The sequence below is a fragment of the Chiloscyllium plagiosum genome, unplaced genomic scaffold, assembly GCF_037043375.1.
Source record: "Chiloscyllium plagiosum isolate Xiang-an unplaced genomic scaffold, Cpla_swu_hap1 HiC_scaffold_14, whole genome shotgun sequence".
In the NCBI taxonomy this organism is placed as follows: Eukaryota; Metazoa; Chordata; class Chondrichthyes; order Orectolobiformes; family Hemiscylliidae; genus Chiloscyllium; species Chiloscyllium plagiosum.
The window spans coordinates 40,735,939-40,757,218 of NW_028270152.1; the positions used below are offsets into that span (position 1 = coordinate 40,735,939).

Consider the following 21,280-nt stretch of genomic DNA (forward strand, 5'->3'; position numbering starts at 1 on the left):
GGCCTTGGAGGGAGGTGAAGGGGGAGGTGTGGGCGCAAGTCTTGCACCTCCTGCGGTTGCAGGGGAAGGTGCCGGGAGTGGAGGTTGGGTTGGTGGGGGGTGTGGATCTGACGAGGGAGTCACGGAGGGAGTGGTCTTTACGGAATGCTGATAGGGGAGGGGAGGGAAATATATCCTTGGTCCACCTTACCTGATTAATTGCCTACTCTGCCCCTATGATGCCCTAGCCCCCAAAACGTACCTGGAATGACTCGTCACTGCTGACATTTCCCAAAGTGGAACCCGCATTCATGCTGCCAACACCTGAACTCTAATCAACTGGCCTTTAATGACTGTTGTGATTAGCCTTCCCCAAATTTACCACTGTCACCTGAAGAAAGTTATTCTTATCTATAACTACCTTAAAACTTATGGAATTATGACCAATAATGGCATCAAAGTAGCTCAGTGGTTAGCACTGCTGCCTCACAGCACAAGGGACTTGGGTTCAATTCCAGCCTCAGGCGACTGTCTGTGTGGAGTTTGAACATTCTCCCTGTGTCTGTGTCGGTCTCCTCCCACAATCCAAAGATGTGCAAGTCGGGTGAATTGGCCATGCTAAATTGCGTATAGTGTTCAGGGATGTGTAGGCTAGGTGCATTCATCTGGGGTAAATGTAGAGTAATACGGTAGGGAGATGGGTCTGGGTGGGTTACTCTTCAGAGGGTCTGTGTGGACTTGTTGGACAAATTGCCTGTTTCCACACTGTAGAGATTCTAAGAAAACTACCGTTCCTGAAATGCTTCCCACTGAAACTTTGATTACCTGGCCATGCTCATACCCTGGAGCATGAAGGCTGAGGGGTGACCTTATAGAGGTTTATAAAATCATGAGGGGCATGAAAGCTAGAGCTTTCAATTAAACTCGTTGGACTATAACCTGGTGTTGTGTGATTTTTAAGTAAGAGGGGCATGGATAGGGTGAATAAGCAAGGTCTTTTTCCTGTGGTGGAGGAGCCCAAAACTAACGGACATAGTTTTACGGTGAGAGGGGAAAGATTTAAAATGAACCTGAGGGATCACTTTTTCACACAGATGGTGGTGCATGTATGGAACTTACTGCCTTAAGAAGTAGTGGAGGTGGATGCAATTACCACATTTAAAAGGTATCTGGATTGGTATAGGAAAAGGAAGAGTTGAGAAGAATAAGGTCCAAATGCTGGCAAACGGGACTAGATTTGTTAATGATGTCCAGTTGTCGCAGACGAGTTGGACCGAAGGATCTATTTCCATGCTGTATGATACTATGACTGTCTAGTACGACCACTTCCCTAGTTGGACTATCCACATGGATGCACCAAACAACTTCTGCCCCATCTAAGCCCTTGGTGTTAAAGGAGTCCTAATCAATATTGGGAAAATTAAAATCATCCTGCTGTTTTTACACCTTTCCATGATCTGTTCCACGTGTCTTTTCTTCTATCACCCATTGGCTATTGGGAGGCCTGTAATATAACCCCATCATAGTGATTACACCTTTCTTATTTCTGAGTTCTACTCATATCCAATATGTCCTCTCTTAGTGCAGCTGCACTTTCTCCTTAATTAGTATTGCAATTCCCCAACCACTTTTACATCCCTCTCTATTATCATGAAACATCTAAACCCTGGAACATTGAGCAGTCAGACCTGCCCTGCTCTAAACCAAGTTTCTGTAATGGCAGAAGCAACATGGTGAGGAAAAATAAACTGGCTCTTTTCAGGCTTTAGGGATTTTTTTTTAACAACTGCAGAGCAAAGCAAAGTACCTTCCTTTCCAGGGACCCAATGGCTTCTGACCTTATTGTTCACATCTAAAAGTTGTTCAGCTACCTGGACGTTTTCACATCGTTGTTGGCAAGTACACTGACCAATCAGCTACTTGTTGCAGGCTGAATCTCACTTCATACACACCCTCCTTGGTGCCAGTTCATCCACAACAAAGCTTCCCTCACTGGTTAAAAAGCAACAGTGTCAACAACACTTACTGTGCTGATAACTTACTTTTGAAAAAGTGCAGTAATCCTTTCCACAATCTTTCTTTTAAAAACAATTCTTTTGCAGCTTCAATCCACAAAGAATAAAAAGTAGCTTCTACAGAATTGCTTTAGCTATCTGTCTGTATTTTTCTAACTTTTTTTTAAAATGAGCAGTGATGTCTATAATATAAGGTGTGGCAAAAACTCCCATCAGATATCCTGGACTAAAACCCTCTGAACTTGGGACAGGAGGTTGTGAAATTCACATTTGAACTAAAACTCTCTGAGGTCACTGGCTGAGACAGATGAGGCAATATGCAAGCTTAGAGGTAGCTGTCTGGAACATGCTAATGGAAGGCCCCCACAAATGCCTCAGCTAAAAGACAATGACCTTTATTCTTGATGAACAGCTTATGCCTGAAATGTCGATTCTCCTGCTCCTTGGATGCTGCCTGACCTGCTGTGCTTTTCCAGTGCCACACTCTCGACTCTGATCTCCAGCATCTGTAGTCCTCACTTTCTCCTAATAGACAATAAACACAAGCCTGCAGAGAAAACAGCTGAGACAATCTGGAGCCTACAAAACCATTCAACTTTTAAACATTTTCTTGGATGCAGAGATACTGAACATTCTGCATCATTGTACAACATGCAAACCTGTTTGCCTTGAATGGGAAGGCCTTCACACTATCAACAACAACTTAACCTACAACCATCTAAGAGCAATAATGGATATTCAAAACTATCGGAAATTCATTCACTTTAATTGAAGAACCATTCACACCTCATCTAATACTCAGGAAGCTCATTAAGCCCTGCGAGGAAGAACAACAGCTCAGAGATCAAATGCAGATTTGGTGGGAAATAATGGAAATCAACAGCCAGTATAACTGGGGAACCTTGATCTCTGGTGCGGTTCAACCAGTAGTCCAGCCAGCATCAAGAAATCAGCCACAGCCAGTCACAGACTCAGGAAAGGAAGGAGTGTGAGCAATCTTCTCATCCATGACCTCCACGTACTGATGAGAAGTGACCGGAAAGCAGAGAGACCGACTAGGGGCAGCGCCAGGGACATCCACCACTGTCCAAACCAACAGAAGCCACTTTGGGGGTGAGCATAAGATCATCAAGACCCTCTGTCCCAGCTCAGTAAGATAGGGTAGGAAGGGTGGATTTCAGGGCCGATGGTGCAGGGCACCCCCAGGGAAGGGAAGCAGGATAGGACCCCAGGATTCACGTTTCCTCTCTTCTCTCTCTTTTCCCATCATCGAGAAATTAACAACTCTCTGTAATTAAAAAGCCACTATACTAAATTGGTGCTGCAAGGGTTAATTGGGGTGTTAGTGGCTGTCACATTTCTCTTGATGCATTGCATTGTTTTTTTGTAAATATTCATTTTCTTGTCAGGGATTTTATACATATATATATATTCACAATTTTGCTTGTTTTAAATAAAATCCAGAGTTTCCTTTGCCTCTGAAGCATCTGCTTCCTGTGTTTTTCACCACACCACATCTCACTACATAAGCTCAGCGTCTAAACCAGGGAGCTGCTGTACAATAAACTGACCAGCACTCCCATTAGAACTGGGGCTTTGTCAGAGATGCTAGCTCTCAGTCAATTTGATTCACGTGGTACTCTATCAAGAAATGGCGAAAGACTCAGGAACCGCAAAAACATGTTCCAAAAACATCTGGCAATATTACTGTAGCCTTGTGCTCCAGAACTTGCTACACCCTAGCTAAGCTGTTCCAGTTGAGCCACAATGTTGACAGCTACATGACAATGTGGAACATTGTCTAGGTACATCTTGTACACAAAAAAAATTGGACAAATCCAATCGGCCATTAATGCCCTAGTCTATTCTCGATCATCAGTAAACTGATCAAAGGGGTCATCAGTGTTATCAAGCAGCACTTGCTTAACAATAATCTGCTTACTGACCCTTGGTATGGGTTCTGACAAGGCTACTCACAAATGACTTCATTACAGTTTGGTTCAAAACAACTGAATTCCAGGGTGAGGCAAGAGGCCGTATTTAGCCAAGTATGACATCAGGAGCCCTCGTAAAATTGAGTTAATGGGAATCAAGGAAAAGCTCTTCACTGGTTGGAGTCTTACCTGGCAGAAAGACACTGGTTGTGCTTGTGAAGGTCAGTCATCTCAACTCCATGACATCTCTGCAGGAATTCCTCAGGCTAGTATCTAGATCCAAGTATCTTCAGCTGCTTCATCAATGACCTTCCATCCGGAAGCAGGGATGTTGGCCAATGATTGTACAATGTTCAGTGCCACTCGCATGTAATCAGATATTGAAGCAGTCCATAAGCAAATGCAACAAGACTTGAACAATATCTGGGTTTGGACTGACAAGTGGTAAGTCACATTCACAGCATGCAAGTGTCAGGCAATGACCATCTCCAACAAGAGATAATTTAACATTACTCCTGGACATTTGATGACATCACTATATCGCTCACCATCAGTATCTGAGAGACTACCATTGACCATAAACTGAATTTGACTAGCTATATCAATACTGTGATTACAATAGCAGGTCAGAGGCTCGGAGTCCTGCAGTAAGGAACTCATTTCCTGATTCCTCATTATTTCCTGATTCCTGTCCATCACCTACAAGACACAAGTCATGAGTGTGATGGAATGCTTACCACTTGTCTGGATGAATGCACCTCTAACAACACTCAAAAAGATAATCACCATCCAGGACAAAGGAGTCAGCTTTACTGGCATCACATTCACTTCCTCCATCATCAGTACTCAGTAGCAGCAATGCGTAATATCCAAAAGATGTGAAGCAGAAAATCACCAAGGCATTTTAATAGCATCTTCCAAAGTCATTACCACTATGATTTAGAAGGACAAGGGCAGCAGGATATATAGGAACACTGCTCCCTAACAGGATTGTATGTGCACCAAATGAACTGCATCAGTTCAAGGCAGCAGCTCACTACCACCTTCTCAACTAGGGATGAACAGTAAATGCTGACCCAGCTACTAATGCTCTCACCGTTTGAATGAACAAACAAAAGTTAATATACTTTTAGTCAGAATATTGAACTGGTCTGTTCTGATAAAACAAAAAGAGGAAATGTTTTTGTTCGCATTAATGGGGATATTGCAAGTTAGCTTGTTGGACTTCCTGATCTTCCCTACTTTTATGCTGCAACAAACAATGTGATTCTGATGTGGTGCAGCCAGCAGATACCACTGAAGCAATGGGAAATGTTTGCAAATTGTTTCTCTCAAAAATAGTAGAGGTCGAGAGTGTGGTGCTGGAAAAGCAGGTCAGGCAGCATCCGAGGAGCAGGAGAATCAATGTTTCGGGCAAAAAAATGTTTGATTTACTGTAATCTCCAGCATCTGCAGTCCTCACCTTTGGCATGGTTGAGGTGCTGAATAAGTACATTGCTTCTGTCTTCACAGAAGATAATGAAGTTAACACTGTAGTATAGCATAGGGGATCAGAGATATTGGATAAGTTAAAAAAATGTACAATGGAGAGATTAGAAAATGGTTGGCACTCAAATTAACTAAGGCACTTGGTCCAGATATGATGCATTCTAGATAGCTGATGAAAGCTACTATAGAGAAAATTAAATTTCATTTGAAATGCATAAGTTAATTATGAACAGCCAACAACAGCTTTATTAAAGGCAAGTCACATTTGACTAACTTGATTGGGGTTATTTTATAACTTTGAACGGGGTCACAATGGGCGTGCAGGAGAAGTATACAACAATTTCAAAAACAGCAATTGAAAAACAGCAATACAACATAAATATTCAAAAACAGAAGCAACATAGTATTCAGGGTGTAACTTGGGTACAAGAGATAATATGCAGCAGTAATAGTGAATATATTTTTTTGATGGACCGACATATACCATGGGGTCATAAAGTCAGTATTATGACCAATCTTCTATATTTATAAATACAGAAGTTAGTGTCATAAATACATAGTCTATAAGTAAATGACTAGGACATATAGGAGTACAGTCTTAAGGTTTGCAGATGACACTATTTACTGCTAAAATTTAAAAGGATAACAGTAAGGCTTCAAGAAGCCATAGACTAGTAAAATGGACAGAAGCATTGGAATTGTCAGAAGCATTGCAATACAATTCCATATCCTTAATTGTGGAGCGATAAACATCAGGAGAAACAATGGTGAAGCAGTATTATCTAGGTTATAATAAATGGTAAGTGCTAAGGAAATGATTCCTCTGGCTGGTGAATTTAGAACAGTCTCAAAATAAGAGATGTCAGCCATTCAAGACTGTAAACAAAAAGTTAAAGATCACACAACACCAGGTTATAGTCCAACAGGTTTATTTGGAAGCACTAGATTTCAGCACAGAATTTATAGGAAAAGTTTAGTGTGATGTAATTGAAATTATATATTGAAAAATACCTGGATTGTTTGTTAAGTCTCTCATCTTTTAGAGTGAGCAAAAGTGAGGACTGCAGATGTTGGAAATCAGAGTCTAGATTAGAGTGCTGCTGGAAAGCACAGCAGGTCAGGCAGCATCCGAGGAATAGGAAAATCGATAAGGATGCTAGTCAGTTCAGACTAAGTTGAGTAAAAATGTCTTTACTCCAAGAGTGAGGGTGTAGTTTCAGTTCTTTCATCTGTAAACCCCAGAACATTCTTAAAGTTACATTTTTCAAGTTCACTTGAGAATGTAACCTGTTGGACTATAACCTGGTGTTGTGTGATTTTTAACTTTGTACACCCCAGTCCAACACCAGTACCTTCAAGTCATAAACAAAAAGAAACTTCTTCACTCAATGCATTATAAACCTTTGGAATTTTCTATCCCATAGAGCTACAAATGCTCAGTCACTGAACCTATTCAAGACAGAGGTCAACAGATTGGTGGGTACCAAAAAAACGAAGGAATTTGAGGATGGCCAAGCAGAGTCAAGCTAGAAGATCTGCCATTATTCTGTTGGGATTGAAAATTCATAATTTTTAAAAATTTGAATTTCAAAATAGAAGCAGATGGATGTAGGTCATTTCTTTGAGGTTTTTTTTGAAAGGTCAGAGTCAATTTGGAACAGTGGTCCAAATACATTAATTCCATGAAAGAATAAGACTGTAGTAGCTCAAATGTCTAGGAGATCCCCTGTAGCACGAATGGATAAAAATGTTTATATTGTTGGGTTTGTGAAGGTATTGCAAACGCATTAAGGCAACTAGCTTAGTTTTCACTTCAGAATGTTCAAAATATTAGTCCAGAAGAATTGAGTTCATTACACATTAGATTAGATTACTTACAGTGTGGAAACAGGCCCTTCGGCCCAACAGGTCCACACCGACCCTCCAAAGAATAACCCACCCAGGCCCATTCCTCTACGTTTACCTCTTCACCTAACACTACGGGCAATTTAGCATGGCCAATTCACCTAACCTGTACATTTTTAGACTGTGGGAGGAAACCAGAGCACCCGGAGGAAACCCACGCAGACACAGGGAGAATGTGCAAACTCCATACAGACAGTTGCCCGAGGCAGGAATTGAACCCCGGTCTCTGGCGCTGTGAGGCAGCAGTGCTAACCACTGTGCCACCGTGCTGCCCATATCTCCAAGCAAGAGACCTAATCTTTTTGGTTTAGCTCAGGGGAACCAGCCACAACAGTACACTGGTTTCTGATCAGTGGTGCTTCCAGGCCAAGAGGGCTTGCATAGAAGTATTCAATTGTTTTTAAAAACTGAACAAGTTTAGGTCATAGGAACCAGTAAGGAATCTTAAAATTGTCTCTAAAGTTCAAGAAAGAGAGACTAAGGAAGGTCAGAGAAAGGAATATTTTAAAAAGTTGAGGATGGAATGATATTTCTCTGGGATTGAGTTTCTTATGAATGGTATTGGAAAACCAGTTGAATCTTTGTTTTGATGTTTGTTAAGTTCTGTTAGCTATCTTGTATGTAAATGTTGTTTGTTTCTTCCTTTTGTGTAAAAGACTTATATTCCGCTGTTAAAAAATATCTGCAGCCCCACATGAATGTCTTAGTGATTAACCACCATGTTGAATAACTGTAAAAATTAAACATGTGACCTTTCAAATCTGGGTTCATTTTGAAGTGTTCACTAGTCCAGAACTGTCAATTGAGATCATGGCACTGTTGAATGTCAGAGGTGAAAAGGCCAAATGGTCTTGTTCCTATTTTAAATATGAATGGATTCAAGAAAATGAAACATGCATACTCAAGACTTTAAAGGAGAAAGGGCAGATTGATAAGGCAGTTAGGAAATAATATGAAGTGTGAGACTTTATTAATTGAGGCATGGACTACAAAAACAAGGAAGATATTCTAGTCTTTTTACAGATCTCTGGTTTGGTCTCAGTCAACATATTGCATGCATAAAATTCTGAAGATCACACTTTAGAAAGAATACCAAGGCCTTTTGAGGGCAAAGTTATGTTGACCAGGAGTGAAGACATTCTCCTATACAGAGGCATGACAGATTTCATGTGTTTTCCTTACAGCAAAATAAATTTGAGTCCTCACAATTATTCAAAACAACTAAAGGGTTTCTATAGCTTTGCTCCATTCACCTTATCTTGTGGGAAGGGAGACAGTAAAACAGAAACCTCAGATTTAAAATAGAATAACAAAAGCCCTAATGGGAGATAAGGTTTATTTTCCAGTGGGCTGCTAAAAAAAAAATCTGAAACTCACTACTTGAAAGGATTTTGGAATCAAGTTCCACACTAAGTTTGTGCTTGATAGAATTTAATATGTAGGGTTACTTCAAAGAATAATTCTGGGGCCAAATTGGACAGAAAATACTAACACAGTGTGAAAAGTCGAGTTCATCTTAAAACAACTACAGTAAAATTTTAAATATTTCGTTAAGCAGCTGACTGTAAATGTTTACTGAATAGCTGCTAGTCTGTACATGGCTGTTCCCAGATATTCTACTCAAGAGCCAATAAAACAAATTACCTGCTGAAAACTATTTAAATTCAGTGACCCGGAATTCACCTCAGAATAACTTGGCATTGTTTAGATGTCCCATCAATATGTGCAGGTCCCTGTTGCTTCATTTAAACTAAGTGAAACGGAACAAAATAACTCACGAAAACTTTCTAGCCACTGAAAATTGTAGAAACAGTGAATAACACGAGAAAAGGTAGGTCTCATCTGTGAGCACACGATGAGCAATGAATGTTTGCACAGTGACTGACAACATTCCCCGAACAAAGTCCAATCAGCCAGCTGTCCATTCAGAGGGCTCGGTGGGCGGGGCAGGGGTTCCCCACAGATTGGCGTGAGCCAAATGCAATGTTGATTAATGTCAAGAAGTGAATGGAGTTGGAGCAGAGCCCGATTTTATTCAGCATTACCCAATCGGCCACCTCCTTTCCCCCTTCGGATGGTTTGGGAAGTGGAAATATATTGCTGAAGCCAGTGTGTATTCGTAAAACTGTAAGACAGTGGTGTAACTAAAACGCAGTAGGATGAAATGGTATTTGAATTTGATAAGTTAGCTAATAAAACCCAAAATATCACAGTGACTCCTTACCCGGATGTAAAGAGCTTTGTCTTGTTGGTATGTTATTTGCTTATTATTTCTGTGATGAACTTTCCCCACAGGTTCACTTCATGCAACTCCGCCCAAGCTCACATTCTATGCTCCTCTGAGTTTGCAGTAGCCTTCTCTACACTTTGGAACACTACAGCTGCAATTCCAAACTTCTGCACTTTGCCACTTCTTCCTCCACCTTTAAAACTTCTCAGAACTAATTTTGTTTTAAATAAACTTTTGGACATTTATTTGAGTTTATCACCATAGACTTGTGTCCTTACCTCCTGAGATTTATATATTTCTGTCTCATTTCTCCCATGCTTGTATACTGGAGTGGTCTTCTATTAGAGGCACTGTATTAACATGGAGGTATTGATGGTGTTGAGTTTATTGGCTGTGTTATGGAGACATATTGGATAGTGACTTTAATATCCTCCTCATTTGGATTTGGAGATGATTCAGGACTTCTTTTCCCAAATTTAACTACATTGTTATGTTATCACTCATCTCCCAAGTGAGGTTACTGAAACATGGGTGGTGGCTATGTTTACTACTAATAAATAACAGGAGTCATTGAAAGTGTAGATTCAAGAATCAAATCTGTCTGCAAAACAAGATTGTGACAGTACAAGATGATCTCAGTGAAGCAAAAAGGAATTAAGAAAGCTTCTCATGTTCAAATTTGATTTGAGATAGACTTGCTTTCTCATGAATGGGGAAGTAAATTCTCATGTTCTTTTCAGGGAGTCATAGAGATGTACAGCACAGAAACAGACCCTTCGGTCCAATCCATCCATGCTGACCTGATATCCTATCCTAATCTAGTCTCATTTGCTAGCACTTGGCCCCACATCCCTCTAAACCCTTCCTATTCATATGTCCAGCCTTTTAAATGCTGTAGTTGTACCAGCCTTCACTGCCTCCTCTGGCACCTCTTTCCATTCACGCACACCTTCGGTGTGAAAAAGATGCCCCTTAGGTCCCTTTTATATCTTTCCTCTCTTACCCTAAATTTATGCCCTCCAGTTCTGGACTTCCCCACCCCTAGGAAAAGACCTTGTCTCTTTATCCTTTCCATGCCCCTAATGATTAAATAAACCACCATACGGTCACCCCTCAGCCTCCGACACTCCAGGGGAAACAGTGTATTCAGCCTCTCCCTATAGCTCAAATCCGCCAACCCTGGAGACATCCTTGTAAATCTTTTCTGAGCCCTTTCAAGTTTAACAACATCCTCTCGATAGGAAGGAGACCAGATTTGCACACAATATTCCAACAGTGGCCTAATCAATATCCAGTATAGCTGCAATATGACCTCCCAACACCTCTACTCAATACTCTGACCAATAAAGGAAAGCATACCAAACACCTTTTTCACTATCCTATCCACCTGTAACTCCATTTTCAAGGAACTATGAACCTGCACTCCAAGGTCGCTTTGTTCAGCAACACTGCCCAGGATCTTACCATTAAGTGTATAAGTCTGATTTGCTTTCCCAAAATGCAGCAGCTCACTGCTGTGCTCTTCCAGCACCACTAATCCTTTATCTAAAGTAACTCTATCTGCCACTCCTCAGCCCATTGGACCATCTGATCAAGATCCTGTGTACTCTCAGGTAACCTTCTTCGCTGTCTACTGCACCTCCAATTTTGGTGTCATCTGCAAACTTATGTTCACATCCAAATCATTTATATAATTGACGAAAATAGTGGACCCAGAACCGATCCTTGTGGCACACCACTGGTCACAGACCTCCACCACCATCTCCTGTCTTCTAACTTCGAGCCAGATCTGTATCCAAGTGGCTAGTTCTCCCTGTATTCCATGTGATCTAACCTTGCTAACCAGTCTCCCATGAGGAACCTTGTCGAATGTCTTACTGAAGTCTATATAGATCATGTCTATCATTGTATCCTCATCAATCCTGTTTGTTACTTCTTCAAAAAACTCAATCAAGTTCATGAGACATGATTTTCATGCCATGCTGACTATCCATAATCAGTTCATATAAATCCTGTTGCTTCAGAATCCCTCCAACAAACTGCCCACCAGCAATGTCAGGCTCACCGGTCTAGAGTTCCCTGTCTTTTCCTTACCACCTTTCTTAAATAAAGGTACCATGTTAGCCAACGTTCAGTCTTCCGGCACCTCACGTGTGACTATCGATGATACAAATACCTCAGCAATCACTTCCCTAACTTCCCACAGAGTTCTAGGGTACACTTGATCAGGTTCTGGGGATTTATCCACCTTTATTTGTTTCAAGACATCCAGCACCCTCTCCACTGTAATATGGACATTTTTCAAGATGTCACCATCTATTTCCCCACATTCTGTATCTTCCTTGTCCTTCTCTACAGCAAATACTGATGCAAAATACTCGTTTACTATCTCTTCCATTTCCTGCAGCTCCACACAAAGGCTGCCTTGCTGGTGTTGGAGGAGCCCTATTCTCTCCCTAGTTACCCTTTTGTCCTTAATGTATTTATAAAATCCCTTTGGATTCTCCTTAACTGTATTTGCCCTTTTTACTCTCCTGATTTCCCTCAGAAGTCCACTAATACTGCCTTTATACTCTTCTAAGGATTCATTTGATGTCATTGTCTATATCTGACATATGCTTCCTTTTTTTTCTTAACCAAAACCTCAACTTCTCTATTTATCCAGCTTTCCCTACACCTACCAGCCTTTCCTTTCACCCTAACAGGAATATATTGTCTCTGGATTCTCGTTATCTCATTTCTGAAGGCTTCCCATTTTCCAGCCATCCCTTTACCTGCGAACATCTGCCCCCAATCAGCTTTTGAAAGTTCTTGCCTTCCTCCAATTTAGAACTTCAACTTTTAGATCCGCTCTATCCTTTTCCATCACTATTTTAAAACTAATACAACTATGGTCACTGGTCCCAAAGTGCTCCCCCACTGACACCTCAGTCATCTGCTCTGCCTTATTTGCCAAGAGTAGGGCAAGTTTTGCACCTTGTCGAGTAGGTATATCCACATACTGAATCAGAAAATTTTCTTGTACACACTTAACAAATTCCTCTCTGTCTCAACCCTTAACACTATGGCAGCCCCAGTCTATGTTTGGAAAGTTAAAATCCTTTATCATAACCACCCTATTATTCTTACAGATAACTGAGATCTCCTTACAAATTTGTTTCTCAATTCCCCTCTGACTATTAGGGGGTCTGTAATACAATCCCAATAAGGTGATCATCCCTTTCTTATTTCTCAGTTCACCCAAATAACTTCCCTGGATGTATTCCCAGGAATATCATCCCTAAGTACAGCAGTAATGCTATCCTTTATCAAAAAGGCCTCTCCCCCTCCTCTCTGCCCCTTTTCTGTCCTTCCTATAGCATCTGTATCCTGGAACATTAAGCTGCCAGTTCTGTCCATCCCTAAGCCACGTTTCTGTAATTGCTATGATATCCCAGTCCCGTGTTCCTAACCATGCCTGAGTTTATATGTTAAGCTCAGAATGATGGTGCCATCATTATGATAAATTCAAGAAGATTATCTATTTATTTGCTGTTAACCTATTATTTACTATCTATGCTACTTAACTATGTGATCTGCCTGTATTGCTTGCAAGACAAAGCTTTTCACTGTGCCTTGGTACACGTGACAATAAATTGAATTGAATTGAATTCAATTCAATTCAGACAAAATCATGAGGTTTGCCATTTCTACAGTCATCAGCCATCCATGATCAGCATGAAGAACTGCCCTGTCAGATCTAGTTAAGAATCTTGACATTTACAACTTAGATGGTTTTACATTTTTCAGTTTCCACATTTAGCAACAAAACTGTGAGAAAATCAAGTGGGAAACCTTGAAAGCCAAAGATCCTTGGGTACATTCAGAGGGTGGTAATTTTTATTTGGAATGACATTAAAATTCAAGAAAACAAGTTAGTGACTAATAAAAGGATCCAGGAAAACTAAATGACAATCTGCCTTGACATACATAGTTCACCTCATCGTAGGAGTTTTAGTGGAAGTGCATTAAAGTATTTTATATAAGGTTTGCTCCCCAGGAACCATAGGTGTCGTTTACTCAAGATTTCCTTGTTCTGCCTGACGCAGTTTTCATCCTAATTTCACATATCGTTTATCGTACAAAACTACTAATGAACTTGTGAATGCTTTGGATCTAACAATATTTTCCTACAAACTCTGAATAAACATGGATGGTAATACGTCTAAGAAGAATTTATTCAAGTGTAGTTCTTGGATATGCGGTATGTGCAGAATTTACTTGAGGGATGACTCTATGACTATGACTACCCAACATGCACATTAGCAACAATGTTCTGAATGTTGCATAATGGCAAATGCATAAATCATATGGTACGTACATCACAAATGGGCACAAGTGAGGTGTGCAAATCATAGGACCCTTCAAGACCAGATATAATTTGGATAATTTCAGGTTAGATTTAAGAGGAATTGAACAATATGAAGAAATGCAATAATTTATTGACAGTGTGGGATCATGTTCAAATAACAACTGAAATCAGTGCATGGCAAAAATAGCCTGTTTTTTCATCAATCACAGCACAAGTTAAAGCCGGCAATAGAATCCCAAAATACAGTTCTTACAAGAGCCCCTTTATGCACAGTTCGCACATATATTAAAATCCCATTACTATGGTGTTACATTTCTTATCTCTAGTACACAAAAGTTTGAATGGCTTCTGTCCTGGGAGACAGTAGTTGGGTAAAACACCTATCAGAAGGATATTGTGAAACTTGAAAGGGTTCAGAAAAGATTTACGAGCATGTTGCGAGGGTTGAAGGATTTGAGCTAAAGGGAGAGTTTGAATCGGCTAGGGCTGTTTTCCCTGGAGTGTCGGAGGCTGGGGGGTGACCCTATAGAGATTTATAAAGTCATGAGGAGCATGGGTAGGGTGAATAGACAAGGTCTTTTTCCTGGGATGGGGGAGTCCAGAACTGGAGGGCATAGGTTTAGGTGAGAGGGAAAAGATATAAAAGAGACCTAAGGGCCAACTTTTTCACGCAGAGGGTGGTGCGTGTGTGGAATGAGCTGCCTGCAGAAGTGGTGGAGGCTGGTACAATTACAAATTTAAAAAGCAGCTGGATGGGTATATGAATAGAAAAGGTTTGGAGGGATATGGGCCGGGTGCTAGCAGGTGGGGCTAGATTGGGTTGGGATATCTGGTCGGCATGGACGGGTTGGACCAAAAGGCCTGTTTCCGTGCTGTACATCTCAATGACTCCATGTGCTAAGTGCTGGCTGCTACTTCTGATGAGACATCTGTCCAGTCTGCTTGCATAATTAGGAGGTGTTAGCCCTTTGTCTTCTAAGTTCGTAAATATTAATAAAAAACGCTAGGCCTATATGCTCTAAATAAGTTAAAAATTGTACCTATACTTAATAAAAGAATAAAGGATATTAACTGATTACTGCAGCTGGGTCGTGAGATTTTTAGATTAGATTACATTACAGTGTGGAAACAGGCCCTTCGGCCCAACAAGTCCACACCGCCCCGCCGAAGCGCCACCCACTCATACCCCTACATTTACCCCTCACCTAACAATACGGGCAATTTAGCATGGCCAATTCACCTTACCTGCACATCTTTGGACTGTGGGAGGAAATCGGAGCACCCGGAGGAAACCCACGCAGACATGGGGAGAACGTGCAAACTCCACACAGTCAGTCGCTTGAGGCGGGAATTGAACCCGGGTCTCTGGCGCTGTGAGGCAGCAGTGCTAACCACTGTGCCACTGTGCCGCCCAAATTATTTACTATTAGCTGGTATGAGTTTCATTCATTCATACAATTTCATGCAAACACTTAAAGGGATAATGGCCCAGTTAAAAGGTATTTAACAGGTATTTAATCTATTCAGGTCCAGGAGATGGTTGGTAATGGCTGATTAATATTATAATGTTTCATGGAAACTTAATGGGGATGGTATTGTTCTGTATGCTGAGCAAGGACTGATAAGGTGTGGAAATGCAATAACGGGTTTGAAAGGGTTGCTTTTAAATTTGGATAGTACCGAACCTTGGTTTTCTGAATGACTGAATGAAACCATGTTATAGTAAATAACGTGTTAACAAAAGATTATGAATGAATGAATGGGAATCTAGTATTAATGAATATAGTGAGCCTGTGAGTGAGTCAATAAAGATAGCCTTTAACACAATATCTCAGAACAGCAATCAATAAAAAGATTTTTAACAATCCCTAAATTTGACTTGCCAAACTTAGCCGAGTCATTAGGAGATGGAAGTGCATGGAATGGGCATTATTGAAATGGCAACAGAAAAAAGCTGAAGACATAGTCCTTCAGGGCCTCTGTGGTGTTACTTGAGAGCAGGAATCCTGTCCACCTTTATGGTATGGGAAAACTTGTGCAGGGCAGAGGAATCAGACAATACAAATTATTAAAAATTTTTGTTTGATAGATAGTTAAACTGGTTCTGATGACAGCAATGTGAGTAATCAATTTATGAGTTGCATCCTCCTCTGCATAACTTTTGTATTGTTCTTTTTGTCATTGTTCTACCAAATCAATTCAAACATTGCCCTGGGACAATATATATACACCCCACAGAAGTAAACACAAGAGAATTCAAATAAAAGGATGTTATAAGCCAATTACACCCATGTTTCACTTGATGCATAGTTGAATTAATTACTTTCATTTGCATTGACCTTACATATTCACAATTTTTAAATTTACCTCTGAGAAACATTTATTTAACCAACCTTCACTAATTCAGAAGATATCACTGTTTATGTAAGAATGTTACATGCTTAAGAAAAGGAATTCAAGCTGTACCTTTAACCTATCAACATTAATACTTATGAAACTTGAAATTAGGCACAAAGTCCTGGTTACTCTAGTCTTCAAGATTACATGAAACTACATCATCAAAACTGACATTTATTTTTGAAATATTATAAAATCTATTTGTCAATAAAAATATATCTTTAAAAACTGACACTTAGAGTTTTTCAGTTTTTATAAATCCTGAATAAATTCCTGAAAAGCCGGAAAGACAGGAAAAGATAGAGTTGATTATGGAGTGCTATCATAGGATCAGTGGAAACATTGTGCATCCTGACACAACTCTTTTGGAATATTAAAGTCATTTTAGTAATGTACAGATAGAAAACCACATGATACCCAGAAGTCAATGCAGCACTTTAAAAAAATTCTGCTCACACTTCAAACATCTTCCAATCCTACGGACAATTTGAAATGTCTAGATGCAAGGAGTCGAGTGAGGTTTCTACAGACGTTCATCATAAAGATGGTGAAAATAAGTGAAATCAAACTTTCCTGATCTCATAAAAATCAACCAAAAAAGTTATTCATGAGAATTCTGACACTTTACCTATGGGGTTGTTTCATTTATTGGATCCTGACACAAACTTAATTGGGCCAGCTAAGTAAACACCATCATTACTAGAACAGCTCAGATGTTAGGTATTGTTCAGTGAGTAGCTCACCTCATGACTCCTCAAAACCTCTTCAACACAATGAAGGCATAAATCAGAAATATGATGGACCACTCTTCACATACTTGGATGGGCGAGACAGCAACAGTCAAGAAGCTCAACACCGTCCAGGAAAAAAACAGTCTGTGCACCTCATTGCTGAGCCTGTGAAGACCCATCCCTTTCATTGTTGCTGTACAATGCTATCGTACAGATTTTGCAACAGTCATTTAACTGCTTTGAGTAAGAAGACAGTTGATGCATTGAAACACCATTATCTGTCAATTTTTCATCAGGTCATAGTGTATCCAAAGTTGCACATGTGTTTCCATTCTTTAACTGCTACTAGATCAAAATCCCTGACATACTGAATGAGCAGCATTATTGAGACTCTTTTATTACAGAGGCTGCAGCAATTCAAGAAGATACATCAACATGTGGACTGGCAGGGTGACAGTTAAATTAGATTAGATTAGTTATAGTGTGGAAACAGACCCTATGACCCAACAAGACCATACCGAACCACCACCCCCCCAGACTCATTCCCCTACATTTAAACCTTCACCTAACACTATGGGCAATTTGGCATGGCTAATTCAACTAACCTGCACATTTTTGGATTGTGGGAGGAAACCAGAGCACCCGGAGGAAACCCACGTAGACACAGGGAGAATGTGCAAACTCCGCACAGAGTCGCCTGATGCGGGAAATGAACCCGGGTCTCTGGTGCTGTGAGGCAGCAGTGCTAACCACTGTGCCATCGTGCCACCCAATATCTTCTCTCAGAGGGTTACGAGTCATTGGAACTCTACCACAGAGAACATGGGAGCAAATTCCTTGTGTATATATAAGGCTGAGTTAGATAAATCCTTGATCAGTAGGGGAATCAAGGATTACAAGGAAAGGACAGCAAAGTGAAAGTAAGGAATGTTGGATCAGTCATGATTGAGGGGTGGAAAAGTCTACTTGTTTTCCTACTTCTTATGGTCTTAAATTTTAAACTCATGGGAGATTGCAATTGAACAAGGACAAATTTACATTACTGCTCACAAATTCATTTTAAGGTTTACCCGTACATGCAGAAGTCTATGGCAAGCATACTAAATGAAATGGCAGAAGTAGACATTTTTCAGGAAAAATAAATCTATTAAAAAAAAACTTACTATCAACACTTGACTGTTATATCACATCATGACTTTGTATAGTGAACTATGCATGTCTGTTTTAAAAGATGTGCTGACCATCACATACAACTTACACTAGCATTGCAGTGAGACATAATTGAGAACAAATTTATCGTAATAAAGCACCTTGAATTTGAGGCTCTTGCTGAGCTTGTGAAATATTGATGAATGTGCTAAAATGCTATATTTATGATTCTATTCACAACAAAAATTTGTTTTCAGTAACTTCCAAATCCTGTTCTATCCAATTGTAAGGAGTAGCCATCCATCAAAAGGCACTATGAATACACTTTGAGAGTGGTGTTCGCTAAACAGATTGAGGACAAGCCCCTGTACAGTCAACCTGGGCAGCTAAGGCCTCAGTATAGAGAGACACACACACACACATAATAAGTCTTTTTAGCTGAGACAGAAGAAATAGAGAGAAAACAGAAAACGCCTGTAGTTTTAAGTATATCTGCTGGGAAGAATCATCTCTTATGTACTCAGCATCCATAGTTCAATGCAAATCTTATGATCTGGTTACTGATTTTACAGGAGATCTGTAACATTGGTATTGTGAACTGATTTCAGGTTTCCCAGCACCCCTGAACTGCTTCAGAATTAAAACAGAAAATAAGAGGAAAAACTCAGCAGTTCTAGCAGAATCTGTGGAGCATTAATGTTTCAAGTCTTCTGAACTTAAGTTCTGAAGAAATAATATTTAATTCAAAACATTGACAATTGCTTTCTCTGACGATGCCAGTCCTGCTGAGTTTATTTCAGCACTTATTGTCTTTATTTCAGATTTTCAGCTTCTGCAGCATTTTGCTTTTATTATTGCTTTAGAATTATATAGGTTTTGAAGGCTCTTGGTGTGAATGCAAAATAACATTTGTCATCATGTAAAACAATAAATAAAGGTATTCTGATCTTCCTGTCCACAGACTGAGATGAGATGTTATTGTATTTTAATACCAGAGATTTCAGTATTTTGACAACTTTCTGGCTGTTCATTGTCCGTATTATGAATGAACAACTAGATTAAAAGATAAAAAATATGATTTAATGTATGATTTATTCTTTAGACATTGAGACATCAGAGCAGGAGTTGGCCATTCAGCCAATCAAATCTACTCTGCCAGTCAATGAGATCATTGCTGACCTGATAATGAGCCGAAAATGTGTTGCTGGAAAAGTGCAGCAGGTCAGGCAGCATCCAGGGAACAGGAGAATCGACGTTTCGGGCATAAGCCCTTCTTCAGGAATGAGGAAAGTGTGTCCAGCAGGCTAAGATAAAAGGTAGGGAGGAGGGACTTGGGGGAGGGGCGTTGGAAATGCGATAGGTGGAAGGAGGTCAAGGTGAGGGTGATAGGCCGGAGTGGGGTAGGGGCAGAGAGGTCAGGAAGAAGATTGCAGGTTAGGAAGGCGGTGCTGAGTTTGAGGGATTTGACTGCGACAAGGTGGGGGGAGGGGAAATGAGGAAACTGGAGAAATCTGAGTTCATCCCTTGTGGTTGGAGGGTTCCTAGGCGGAAGATGAGGTGCTCTTCCTCCAACCGTTGTGTTGCTATGGTCTGGCGATGGAGGAGTCCAAGGACCTGCATGTCCTTGGTGGAGTGGGAGGGGGAGTTGAAGTGTTGAGCCACGGGGTGGTTGGGTTGGTTGGTCTGGGTGTCCCAGAGGTGTTCTCTGAAACATTCCGCAAGTAGGCGGCCTGTCTCCCCATTATAGAGGAGGCCACATCGGGTGCAGCGGATGCAATAGATGATGTGTATGGAGGTGCAGGTGAATTTGTGGTGGATATGGAAGTATCCCTTGGGGCCTTGGAGGGAAGTAAGGGGGGAGTTGTGGGCGCAAGTTTTGCACTTCTTGCGGTTGCAGGGGAAGGTGCCGGGAGTGGAGGTTGGGTTGGTGGGGGGTGTGGACCTGACGAGGGAGTCACGGAGGGAGTGGTCTTTTCGGAACGCTGATAGGGGAGGGGAGGGAAATATATCCCTGGTGGTGGGGTCCGTTTGGAGGTGGCGGAAATGACGGCGGATGATATGCTGTACATGAAGGTTGGTGGGGTGGTAGGTGAGGACCAGTGGGGTTCTGTCCTGGTGGTGGTTGGAGGGGCGGGGCTCAAGGGCGGAGGAGCGGGAAGTGGAAGAGATGCGGTGGAGGGCATCATCGACCACATCTGGGGGAAATTGCGGTCCTTGAAGAAGGAGGCCATCTGGGTTATACAGATTTGGAACTGGTCCTCCTGGGAGCAGATGCGGCGGAGATGAAGGAATTGGGAATATGGGATGGCGTTTTTACAGGGGGCAGGGTGGGAGGAGGTGTAGTCTAGGTAGCTGTGGGATTCGGTCAGTTTATAGTAAATGTCCGTGTTGATTCGGTCGCCCGAGATAGAAAAAGAAAGGTCTAGGAGGGGGAGGGAGGAGTCTGAGACGGTCCAGGTGAATTTGAGGTCGGGGTGGAAGGTGTTGGTAAAGTGGATGAACTGTTCAACCTCCTCGTGGGAGCACGAGGCAGTGCCGATAAAGTCATCGATGTAGCGGAGGAAAAGGTGGGGGGTGGTGCCAGTGTATCTGCGGAAGATGGACTGTTCCACATATCCTACGAAGAGGCAGGCATAGCTGGGGCCCATGGGGGTGCCCATGGCTACTCCTTTGGTTTGGAGGAAGTGGGAGGATTGGAAAGAGAAGTTGTTCAGGGTGAGGACCAGTTCAGTCAGTCGAAGGAGGGTGTCAGTGGAAGGGTACTGGTTGGTATGGCGGGAAAGGAAGAAGCGGAGGGCTTTGAGTTGTCAGTGGAAGGGTACCTGCCGCACCACTCAAACCACTCCACCATGGCCAGACCATAGCAACACGATGGTTGGAGGAAGAGCGCCTCATCTTCTGCCTAGGAACCTTCCAACCACAAGGGATGAACTCAGATTTCTCCAGTTTCCTCATTTCCCCTCCCCCCACCTTGTCTCAGTCAAATCCCTCGAACTCAGCACCACCTTCCTAACCTGCAATCTTCTTCCTGACCTCTCCGCCCCCACCCCACTCCGGCCTATCACCCTCACCTTGACCTCTTTCCATCTATCGCATTTCCA

At 41.4% G+C, this 21,280-nt stretch overlaps 1 protein-coding gene across 4 annotated transcripts in view; it reads right to left on the reverse strand.

Moving 5' to 3' along the window:
- LOC122559039 (protein FAM107B) overlaps positions 1 to 21,280 on the reverse strand; it is a 213,864-nt gene that overhangs the window by 67,590 nt on the left and 124,994 nt on the right. The window contains exon 1 of one of the 4 annotated variants that reach the window (XM_043708198.2): positions 8,966 to 9,134. The exons of the other annotated variants lie outside the window; for them this stretch is intronic. The gene's annotated coding sequence lies outside the window, so the exon portion shown is untranslated. Of the gene's footprint in view, positions 1 to 8,965; positions 9,135 to 21,280 lie in introns of those variants that run through there. 4 annotated transcript variants of the gene reach the window in all.